The following is a 12,408-nucleotide window of genomic DNA, read 5'->3' as shown; positions in this document are numbered from 1 at the left end:
AATTAACAAGCTAGTTAGCTACCAAACGTTCTTGTTAAACTGTCATCAAAGAAGCTAGCAAGCAAAATGCCAAATAACAGTCTAAAAACCACCTGAGGTCAAATTGAGCAAGATTTGACCGTTCAGACACATGTCGCATGACCTACGAAGGTGGTTTGAAATGTGGCTGGAAATGTCTGCTTCCATGTGCTTTTTGGCTGTTCAAACTGTTGGAAAATATACAGATTCTAATCGGATATGCAACATTTTTTGGAGGGGAATCACTTCAAACTGGGAGTATGAAGAAGGCTAAGAGGTTACACAGCTTAATAAAACAAAGCTTTCCAAAACAAGGTGCATGCACTTCTACAATCAAACAAACAACAACATAACTATTTGAAGGTTGCATTTTAATAAGATAAGTAAGCACAAGTTTCTACATTTCTATGTTTTAAATATCATTTAATCTACATTTTATATATAAACCAAGCGATTAGATAAATAACAGCCATGTGAAGCAGGGTAGCAGGGGGTTTCCTTAGTAAGCAGCGAGTGGATTGGTGCTGGACTAGTCCCATCTGGATTAGTACGGATCCCATTTACACCAGCGTGTTGCTGCGTGTCTTGCGGGCAGGCACCCTAATGGCTCTGTGGCAGTCGCTGTGTCTGCAGCTACACTCCTCCACGTGTAGGTAGGTGTAGGGCACCACATCTCCATTCAGACACTGTAGGTTCACCGTACGGTTACTGGACCGGGACTCCTGGCAACAGGCACACGAGTGGTCCAGAGACGCAGCCATCGCAGAATACCTGGAGGACGGGAGTGAAAAAGAGAGGTGTTCACAGAGATTAAGAGATCATCTACTCCCCAAGAGACAAAGACACCTCAACAAATGACATGTTTCACAAAACACAAATACATATGGGGGTTTGTCCCAGATACAGATTAAACCTAGTCCTGGAATAAGAACCATGTTCAATGGAGATTCATTTAAAATGATTTTCAGTCCATCACTCTGCTTAAACTGGATACTGGAAACACCCCCATGGTGTTGTGGCTGTTATGAGGCTCCACTTGGTTGTGATATTAGCATTGTTTCCACACTCACTTGGTGAAGGTGTTGCAGGATCCCTCACAGTACGGCATCTCCACCTCCTCAATAGACTGGCAGCTCATGTGGTTGATGAAACTCTTCATGGATCCTATCTTACAGGCCTTGTCCTTCTCCACACCTGGTATTGGAGGGAGACACAACATTAAACATGATCTGTCTGGAAAGACCATGAAAAAGAGCTGCACCTGTTTGAGTTCACTGACTACAAGGTGGCTCTCCTTCTCAATCATTATCAATTATGAATATCAGTGGTTTTATGATGCATGAATCTGATCACATTCCAATCTTGATATGAAATTGTTAACAGCTTTGAATATTCATTTTCATACTTACAAATTCTACAGCAGCCGTTTGCAGCGGTCTGAATTGAACCCTGTGGTGAAAAAAAGTTTCAATGTTATCTTTACATAATACATTTCATATTAGGATAAGTGAAGAAATGTTTCTGTCAAATGAAAACTGGTATAGTGTGTGTACTGTACTGTCGATCTGATGAAAATGATTGTGGATCGAAACATTGTCAATAAGGTTGGTAATCGAGAGCATTTGCAGTGAGCAGGCGTTTCTGTTCTGGTTATGTTGAGTACTGTACTGTACTCACAGGCTGACCTTTCTGTTCTTGTTATGTTGTGTACTGTACTCACAGGCTGGCCTTCCTGTTGTTGTTATGTTGTGTACTGTACTCACAGGCTGGCCTTTCTGTTCTTGTTATGTTGTGTACTGTCCTCACAGGCTGGCCTGTCTCTTCTTGCTATGTTGAGTACTGTACTCAGAGGCTGGCCTTTCTGTACTTGTTATGTTGTGTACTGTACTCACAGGCTGACCTTTCTGTTCTTGTTATGTTGTGTACTGTACTCACAGGCTGGCAGTTGGCCTCCTGGAAGGGTGGGCAATGGATGTTGGAGCTCTGGGTCAGATAACTATCACCATTTTTCACACAGCTGTACTGCCGGCACTTATCACCAGGAGCTGACCATGTATCTCCATGCTGGGCACACACACACACACACACACACACACACACACACACACACACACACACACACACACACACACACACACACACACACACACACACACACACACACACACGTTTGACATTAAATGTTTGTCATTTAGCAGACGCTCTTATCCAAAACGTTTTACATTAGTGCATTTGTCTTAAGATAGTGAGACAAGTGAGACAACAACATATAACATTCGTAGGGGGTGGGGCGGACTGGGATTTATTTAACAAGCTCTTTAAAGATGTAGGGTGTCAGAGGTTTTAGGAAGATGGGCAGGCACTCCGCTGTCCTCATATTATGGGGAAGCTTGTTCCACACACACACACCCACAAACAATATAAACATTTATCAGAGAACTACTTACTACTTCTTAGTTAATCTGTGATAGTTAAACTGACAGAAACGATACCTACCTTCAACAACTGCTTGGTCCCATTGATCTGGAGGACACAGTGGGTCTGAACACATTTACCACAGCAGTCATCTGAAGAATAGCCTGGCTCCTGGTACTCATATCCCTGCAGGAGAAGAGGAACACATGAGTGACTTGCTACAACACCTAAAAATAATGATAACGATAATAATAATACATGGTATTAAAGAGTGAATACAACCGATTGCCTTCCCAGTAGACTCAATAGAATAGAATAACTCAAGAACAGATGTCTCACCGCCCGGATGGCTCACCACCAATTGAGAATTATTTTTAAATCAAGGACTAGGCTTAATCTGTCGGCAGTTCTGAATCAGACAAGGTTTACTTACTTACTTAATCTGGGTCTAGGAAACCAGCCGATTAAAGTATAAAAACTTGTTGACTGAATAGATTTATGCTACTCAATGGTATTTCATCTTTTGGTAAATATTTGAAATTTGAGCAGACACGGCAGCTATACCAGTTCTTACCTTTTCACAATCTTCGTCACATTGCATGAATCCACAGTCAATTTGGTAATGACCAGACTTGGGGTCCACTTTGTTGGTGCAGGTGCACTCCTGGCACTCTGATCCTGGTACTTTAGAATTAGGCTAGAAGAACAAGTAAGTCATCATATTTTACACGTTACTTCAGGGGAACCAGACAAGGATACCCACTGTCTCTAACACAGGGGGACCAGGATACCCACTGTCTCTAACACAGGGGAACCAGGGATACCCACTGTCTCTAACACAGGGGAACCAGGATACCCACTGTCTCTAACACAGGGGAACCAGGATACCCACTGTCTCTGACACAGGGAAACCAGGATACCCACTGTCTCTAACACAGGGGAACCAGGATACCCACTGTCTCTAACACAGGGGAACCAGGATACCCACTGTCTCTAACACAGGGGAACCAGGATACCCACTGTCTCTGACACAGGGGAACCAGGATACCCACTTTCTCTAACACAGGGGAACCAGGATACCCACTGTCTCTGGCACAGGGGGAAAAGGATACCCACTTTCTCTAACACAGGGGAACAAAGATATCCACTGTCTGTAGCACATGGAAACCAGTATACCCACTCGTTCCGACAAAGGGGAACAAGGATACCCACTGTCTCTGACATAGGGGAACCAGGATACCCACTTTCTCTAACACAGGGGAACCAGGATACCCACTGTCTCTGGCACAGGGGGAAAAGGATACCCACTTTCTCTAACCATGATACCCACTGTCTCTGACACATTGGAACAAGGAAACCCACTCTCTCCGACACTATTTGACATGAACCCTTATAGAATATGAGATGTAATGTACATGTACTGCAATATATTAAAACAAGTATATCTAGAGTGTTTATTTATGTAATGAACATTTCAGATGAGAGAGCAGAATAGTTTGTCATTACCAGGTATTCAATGCCTTTGTGAAGACAAACTCTTTTAGGCTCTGGAAGAGACAAGAGACACAAACAACCAATTGAGAGAGAGACACAGACAACCAATCCATGGGGCTGTCTAAAAGAACTGGTATTACCTCAGCAATACAAACACAGCAATACAAGATAGTCTAGATATAGGTAAAGAGACCATGTCACATGTAGATAGTCTAGATATAGGTAAAGAGACCATACCACATGTAGATAGCCTAGATAGTCTAGATATAGGTAAAGAGACCATATCACATGTAGATAGTCTAGATAGTCTAGATATAGGTAAAGAGACCATACCACATGTAGATAGCCTAGATAGTCTAGATATAGGTAAAGAGACCATACCACATGTAGATAGCCTAGATAGTCTAGATATAGGTAAAGAGACCATACCACATGTAGATAGTCTAGATAGTCTAGATATAGGTAAAGAGACCATACCACATGTAGATAGTCTAGATAGTCTAGATATAGGTAAAGAGACCATACCACATGTAGATAGTCTAGATAGTCTAGATATAGGTAAAGAGACCATACCACATGTGTGCTCTGGACAGCATTTTCCCTCAGGGACTGACACCACTGGCACGAACCCAATAGGACAGTTCATGTTGGTAGGTGGGCAAGTGCTGCTGTCACAACCTAGGAGGGGAAACAATAACAGAGTATGGACATCATAATATGAGCTGATTCATGTCTTCACTATGTGGGTGTTTTCAACACGACTGAGCTGAGCCCAGCTGTACGGCGCTGGCCTTGTTACACATCCACCATAGTTCCTGGGACCGTGCTGGAAAGGACAATGTGAAAAGAACATATCCAAGCCAGCACAGTACGGTTCAGGTCGGCACAATACTGTTGAAATAGATCTGATTATAATATGTAAGGTAAAAAAGTGTTGGGAGATCCTTACGGCAGACGAGGCTGGAGCAGCATGGATCCGATGGATCGGTTTGGTTGACATATACAAAGCCTGGCCCAGTGCATATCTCTAATGGTGGTTTGGAGCAGACCTTGGGTTTACAGGTCACAGTCTTGGTGGACTCCAAACAAACGCAATCCTGGCACTTGTACTCAAACCTCTCGTTGAACTGTGATGAGATACAACAAGAAGGGAGTGTGATTCTATCAATGGGTTTGGTCAAATGTAGTGCACTAAATAGGGCATAGGGGGCTAAATATAGGGCATAGAGGGGGCCATTTTGGTTTCAGACAATGTGGATAATGCTGTGTGGACGCTGTAAGTAGGTCCTCATAGAAACCTCTGGCATCATCCATGACAGAGCCAATGGACTAGATAACAGGCTATATTAATTAGTATAATAAAATAACGATGAATCAAAACCAAAAGGCCTTACTTACCTCTCGCGGAACACCTTCAGGGTCAATGCATCCTTCAAAAACACAAACACGACAATTTAGTAGAACTTTCATAGACCTGAAACATCCTTGAAAAGGCTAAGTCCTATCGATCTTCTCTGTATCATCCACATGAAATGGACCAATGTCAGTAACTGGGAACACTCACCACACTTATCAACACAGATCCCTGAGTCCTTGTTAAAGAGTTTCATCCCATCAGGACAGAAGCAGCCTTCTGTGGTGAAGTTCATCCTAGACTCGTCTGGACTGTAGAACACAACATTACAGTGACAACTCCGATTTCCTATCTACAGCAACTCTATCTTTAACTGTAGGTAGGTATTTTCTCTCTGTCTTATTTGACAGTCATAACGTTGTCTACCTCAGTTAACATAAAACATGAAAGCAAGGATTATTTTGCACTACCACTCTCTAAATAGAAACCTACTTGTCATCACAGGTTGGCTGTTCGGCAGGACCGCAGGGCTTGTAGACTTTGTCAGCTGGGCAGTCGCTGGCTGTTGAAGAAAGATACAACTCAGTCTATAGTGACACCCCGGACCCCCTGTCTCAGTCTCCAGTATATTATACTGCAATAGTCTATGTTCCAGGGGGATAGGGTCAGTCTGTCCTATCTGTATAACTATCCTGTCTCCTCTGGTGTACCTGTGTTTCTATAAGTGTGCTACTAATTCTTCTCTCTCTCTCTCTCTCTCATCTCTCTCTCTCCTCTCTCTCTCCTCTCTCTCGCTTCTCTCTCTCTCTCTCTCTCTCTCTCTCTCTCTCTCTCTCTCTCTACCTTCACAGAGGAACTGAGACCCCCAAGGACCATGCCTTCAGGACTATCTGGCCCCTGACGACTCCCGGCTGTTGCCTTGTCCACCAGTCAACCTGGGTCGAATGCTGATCCAATTTTCTGTCTGTTGTGACCTGCCAGCTATGGAACCTTTTGTCCTGTTCACCGGATGGTTGTCCCCGAACCTGCTGTTGCTGTGACCTGCGGCTATGGAACCCCTGTCCTGTTTCAAGGATGTGCTTGTCCCGGAACTGCTGTTTCGAACCTTCTCTCTCTCTCTATCTCTCTCTCTCTCTCTCTCTCATCTCTCTCTCTCTCTCTCTCTCTCTCTCTCTCTCTCTCTCTACCGAACCTGCTGTTGAACAATCTGGCCTTAATGGCCATGTACTCTTATAATCTCCACCCAGCACAACCAGAAGAGGACTGGCCACCCCTCAGATTCTGGTTCCTCTCTAGGTTTCTTCCTAGGTTCCTGCCTTTCTAGGGAGTTTTCCCAAGCCACTGTGCTTCTACATCTGAATCGTTTGCTGTTTGGGGTTTTAGGCTGGGTTTCTGTATTAGCACTTTGTGACAACTGCTGATGTAAAAAGTGTTATCACCATTGAAAAATGTTCTGACTAATTATTACAATCACTTGATTGTTGGACTGAAGCCCCATACTATATTACACATTACAAAGGGGAACCAGACAAGGACGTCCACTCTCTCCATAATTTATCACCTCAAATACAAAAATGCACTAATCAATATTTACAAATAGAATCCCCCTCCTCTATTGTGTTATCATCTATAACACATACTAAGTTGTGTTAGTAGTATTGTTCCTGGTCTCATCAACACAGTTCCTGGTTCCTGGTCATCTACACAGTATTTCTTATCTCTTTCAATGGTGGACTTATTTATCTATCCTTATTAGGTGAGTCCTATTTAACATGGTGAGTCTGGATTTTTACAATGAGTACAGTAACCCTACCACATAGGGCGGTGTGGTTTCTCCAGTAGATGCATACTCCAAACTGGGCACAGGCAGCAAGCGTAAGTCTGCAGACTGGTGCACTCCACCGCTGGGTTGGACACGTGGCAGCTGTCATAGACACAGCCCTTGTAGAAGTTGTCAGGTGAGACAAATGGATGACAGGCTGCAAAAATGCTGTGGATTGAAAACCAGAGATGAAGGTATATGAGAAACAGACCTTCCTAATACACTGTAAGAATCACATATGTTTCTGTCATACACAAAACACACTTCTGTGTATAGTTTAGGGGTAAAGAGCTATATTTGTGCATGTGAGATTTTAGTCTGTGATAAGTTAGATTGTTGATTGTTACAACAGGACTTCTAACTTTACTCAAACTCCTGACAGACTGTTCAATGGAGTAGCTGGCCACTCCTGACAGACTGTTCAATGGAGTAGCTGGCCACTTCTGACAGACTGTTCAATTAAGTAGCTGGCCACTCCTGACAGACTGTTCAATGAAGTAGCTGGCCACTCCTGACAGACTGTTTAATGGAGTAGATGATTACATTCCCACACATTCCAGGCATTTGGGTAATTTACATGTGATCACCCTAAGCAGGACATTTTATTAGAGAACTTGTACAGTGCCTTTAGGAAGGTTGACCTTTCCTTCAGGAGATCACAGTTCTTTAGGAAGGTTTACCTGTCCTTCAGGAGATCACAGTGCCTTTAGGAATGTTACCTGTCCTTTAGGAGATCACAGACAGAGGAGTCTGGCTTGCATGGCTTCTGTGTGGGTTCAGGGAGAGGAGAGTGGTGGGGATTCCAGGTGGCACATGGCAGTCAGGCTGGTAGAGGTCCTTGGCTGGCCAGTAGTCTGCCATCACAGCACAGTTCTCCACCAGCTGACCTCCAGGCAACATGCAGTCATCAGCCTGGTTGTTGCTACATGTTCCTGAAAGAGATGCATACAGTTCAGGTTCAAGTCGTTTATTTTGCCATTTGCAGCTATTAAAAGTAATACATACATTTGAAATCTTTGTTGGAGCTTTCTCACATTTAGTACAGCACATACAGTAAAAATATCAGACACAGACATCAGACAGGAAAGCCCAAACCATTGTTTGCTAGCCTGGTCCCTGATCAGTTGTGTTGTCTTGCCAAACCCTATGGTTCGATATCTGACAACAACCATAGGATTTTGGTAAAAAAAAGAACCCAAACAGATCTGGGACCAGGCTAGTTGTTCACCTCCAACCTTGGATAAATGATTCCATCAATTCAAAGACCGCTGCATTACGCTTTCTCACACCATGCTCAGAATACCAGTGACCGTTCTCTGTTTAAGTTAAGTGATTCACAATAATTTCTCAGCTCTTATAGCTGTTTGTTTAAATGCACACGATACATAGTTTGAGGACAACAAATGAATGAAACTAAGTCCTTACCACAATGACCCTGTGTATTGTTTGCCGAAGTGTTGCCAAGGGAAGGTTGACGCTGAAGCCAGTGACACCAAAGGTAACTACCACCTGGAGTTGTGCTATCTCCAAGACAATGTTGATACCAGAGTTCATCACCTTCACACCGTGCCGTGTGAAGGGTAGTCTCAGGGAAACTCCACCAATAAGAGCCTGAAGGACAGATGGCAGGGAGGAGAGGGATGAAAGAGAGACGGACGGATGGGGGATAGAAAGGATAGGAAAAAGGGATGGAAGAGAGTAGAGAGATCAATCCATCTTCAGGATCTCTTAAAGAAAGACAAGGTGACTTACTAATATCATGACACTACAGGTTGAATTAAGTTGATGGAGAACATCAAACTCTTATTTTGTATCAATGAAAGCTACGGATGTTGAGAACTAATGCACAATTCAGTTCAGAGAATGAAATAATGGAAAATAATTGTCTTTCATTTTCAAATTTTCTAAGAAATCATTTTTCAGTCCTTCAGGCCCCAAATCCAGCCATTCAACGTATTTATGGTTTTAATTGCTTATATTGATTTCTGAGCCAGTTTATCCACTGACGTTACCTCCAACTGAGCAGCTCCAATGAGGTGTGATTCTTCAGTGTTATAACTGTTGAGCGGTTAGGACACGATGATGCTCGAGGACAAGACACATCCTCGGTGGGATCACAGTTGACGTTGTCGATGTAGATCTTAAAGTGGTGACGTGGCCACATCTCCTCCATCAGCACATAGGTACAGTTCCCTTGGAAGCTGTAGAAGAGCCCGTCGAAGGTGATATAATGGGGGTCTCCCCAACCCTCACAGACGCCTGTCATGAAAATATACACTTTTATATAGCAGACAGACATTACGATCCTCTGTCAAAAAAAATGTATGAAGTAATATTTATATTGAGTATTATTCCAAATGTTAGTGATAAGGACGTGTATGTTATTAGTTACAGAACTGGACATGGCCATCTACCTTCCTGACCAGGTCAGAGGAGAAGAAGAAGAAGCTTTCACAACTCACAGTCACACACGTAGTGTTGGCAGCAGTAGAACTCATCCCACTGTAGCACTGGTGTCTTGCCATTGGTACATGTGATTGGCTCAGGCTCTGGGCATTCATATGGAATGATCTCAATGGTGTTGTTTTCAATACATCTGGCCAAAGTGCAGTTGCAGAGCCAGAAAGTCTCATTTTGCTGATGTTTCGAGAGAAAGAAAATTACAAGTCATCAGAGTTCTTTCACAATACACACAGGAATCAATTGCTAAGTCTCTGAAAGGACTTTTCCACCTCATTGACTTCAAATGTTGGCTATGTGTAATCGAAGTTAAGGGAGCCCAGTTGATTATGTGATGGTTATATTGAGGTACTTACCACTTTGTCCCACTCAGGACAAGTGATTGGTGGTGGGTTGGTGTCCCAGTTGTGGTTGGTATTGAACTGACTACACCTCCTACTGTCGGACCAGTTATTGTAGGACCAGTGACAACTGATTCATGGGTTGTTGGTGATATGGATGTCATTGGAGTTGTGGATTCTGTTGTAGTTGGTGGTTTAGGTGTTGTTGTAGGAGCTTTAGTGGTTGTGGTGTCTATAGAGGTGGTTGTGGTTGGTTTTTCAGTAGTCCTGGGGGTTGTGGTTGATTCTTCTGTTGTCGTTGGGGTTGTTGTGGTTGGTTTTTCAGTTGTCCTGGGGGTTGTGGTTGATTCTTCTGTTGTCCTGGGGGTTGTGGTTGATTCTTCTGTTGTCGTTGGGGTTGTGGTTAGAGTTATGGCTTCCGTTGTAGTTGGTGGTTTAGGTGTGGTTGTTGTTGGTGGTATTGGTGTTGTTGTTGTTGGTGTTGTTGTTGTGTGGTTGTTGTTGTTGGTGTTGTTGTTGTTAGTGGTATTGGTGTGGTAGTTGTTGGTGGTATTGGTGTTGTGTTGTTGGTTTTGTTGTTGTGGGTGGTGTTGGTGGTGGTGTTGTTGTTGGTGGTATTGGTGTTGTTGTTGGTGGTGGTGGTGGTGTTGGTGTTGTTGTGGTATTGGTGTTGTTGTTGGTGTTGTTATTGGTGTTGTTGTTGTCGGTGGTATTGGTGTTGTTGTTGGTGTTGTTGTTGGTGGTGGTGGTGTTGGTGTTGTTTGTTGGTATTGGTGTTGTTGTTGGTGTTGTTATTGGTGTTTGATGTTGGTGGAATTGTTGTTGTTGTTGTTGTTGTTGGTGGTGGTGTTGGTGGTGTTGTTGGTGGTATTGGTGTTGGTGTTGTTGTTGTTGGTGGAACTGGTGTGGTTGTTGTTTTGTTGGTGGTGTTGGTGTTGTTGGTGTTGGTGTATTGGTGTGGTTGTTGTTGGCATTGTGTGGTTGTTGTGGTTGTTGCTGGGTTGTGTTGTTGGTGTATTGGTGTGGTAGTTGTTGGTGGTGTTGTTGTTGTTGGTGGTGGTATTGGTGTTGTTGTTGTTGGTGTGTGTTGTGGTTGGTGGTGGTATTGGTGTTGGTGTTGGTGGTGTTGGTGTTGTTGTTGTCGGTTTTGGTGTGGTTGTTGTTGTTGGCATTGGTGTGGTTGTTGTTGTTGTTGGTGGTGTTGGTGTTGTTGTTGTTGTTGGTGGAATTGGTGGTGTTGTTGTTGGTGGTATTGGTGTGGTTGTTGATGGTGGTGTTGGTGTGGTTGTTGTTGTCATTGGTGTTGTTGTTGTTGGTGGTGGTGGTGTTGTTGTTGTTGGTGTTGGTGGTATTTGTGTGGTTGTTGTGGCATTTGTGTGGTTGTTGTGGTTGTTGCTGGGGTTGTTGTTGGTGGTATTGGTGTGGTAGTTGTTGGTGGTGTTGTTGTTGTTGGTGGTGGTATTGGTGTTGTTGTTGTTGGTGGTGTTGTTGTTGGTGTGGTATTGGTGTTGTTGTTGGTGGTGTTGGTGTGGTTGTTGGTGGTGTTGGTGTGGTTGTTGTTGGCATTGGTGTGGTTGTTGTTGTTGTTGGTGGTGTTGGTGGTATTGATGTTGTTGTTGTTGGTGGAATTGGTGTGGTTGTTGTTGGTGGTATTGGTGTGGTTGTTGATGGTGGTGTTGGTGTGGTTGTTGTTGTCATTGGTGTTGTTGTTGTTGGTGGTGGTGGTATTGGTGTGGTTGTTGTTGGTGGTAGTGGTGTTGTAGTTGTTGGTGGTGTTGGTGTTGTAGTTGTTGGTTGTGTTGGTGGTGGTAATTGGTGTGGTTGTGTGTGGTATTGGTGTGGTATCTGTTGGTGGTGTTGGTGTTGTTGTTGTTGTTATTGGTGTGGGTTGTTGTTGGTGTATTGGGTGTTGTTGTTGTTGTTGGTGGTATTGGTGTTGTAGTTGTTGGTGGTAATGGTGTTGTTGTTGTTGGTTGGTATTGGTGTTGTAGTTGTTGTTGGTATTGGTGTTGTGTTGTTGTTGTTATTGGTGTGGTTGTTGTTGGTGTATTGGTGTGCTTGTTGGTGGTGGTATTCGGTGTGGTTGTTGTTGGTGGTATTGTGTGGTTGTTGTTGTTGTGTGGTGGTTGGTGGTTGTTGTTGGTGGTGGTGTGGTGTGGTTGTTGTTGGTATTGGTGTGGTTGTTGTTGGTGGTATTGGTGTTGTTGTTGTTGTTGGTGGTATTGGTGTTGTTGTTGTTGGTGGTATTGGTGTTGTAGTTGTTGTTGGTATTGGTGTTGTTGTTGTTGTTGGTGGTATTGTTGTGGTTGTTGTTGGTGGTATTGGTGTGGGTGTTGTTGGTGGTATTGGTGTCGTTGTTGTTGGTGGTATTGGTGTTGTAGTTGTTGGTGGTGTTGGTGTTGTAGTTGTTGGTGTTGTTGTTGTTGTGTATGTTGTTGTTGGTGTTATTGGTGTTGTAGTTGTTGGTGTTGTTGTTGTTGTGTATGTTGTTGTTGGCAGTGGTG

The 12,408-nt window shown here is 43.6% G+C and overlaps 1 pseudogene; it reads right to left on the bottom strand.

Moving 5' to 3' along the window:
* Window positions 1–506: 506 nt before the first annotated feature.
* LOC115193070 (mucin-2-like) overlaps window positions 507–12,408 on the bottom strand; it is a 28,733-nt pseudogene continuing 16,831 nt past the window's right edge.

This window comes from Salmo trutta, chromosome 4, assembly GCF_901001165.1.
Source record: "Salmo trutta chromosome 4, fSalTru1.1, whole genome shotgun sequence".
NCBI lineage: Eukaryota > Metazoa > Chordata > Actinopteri > Salmoniformes > Salmonidae > Salmo > Salmo trutta.
Note: the sequence above shows the minus strand (reverse complement) of the source record. Positions and strands in the feature narration are given on the sequence as shown.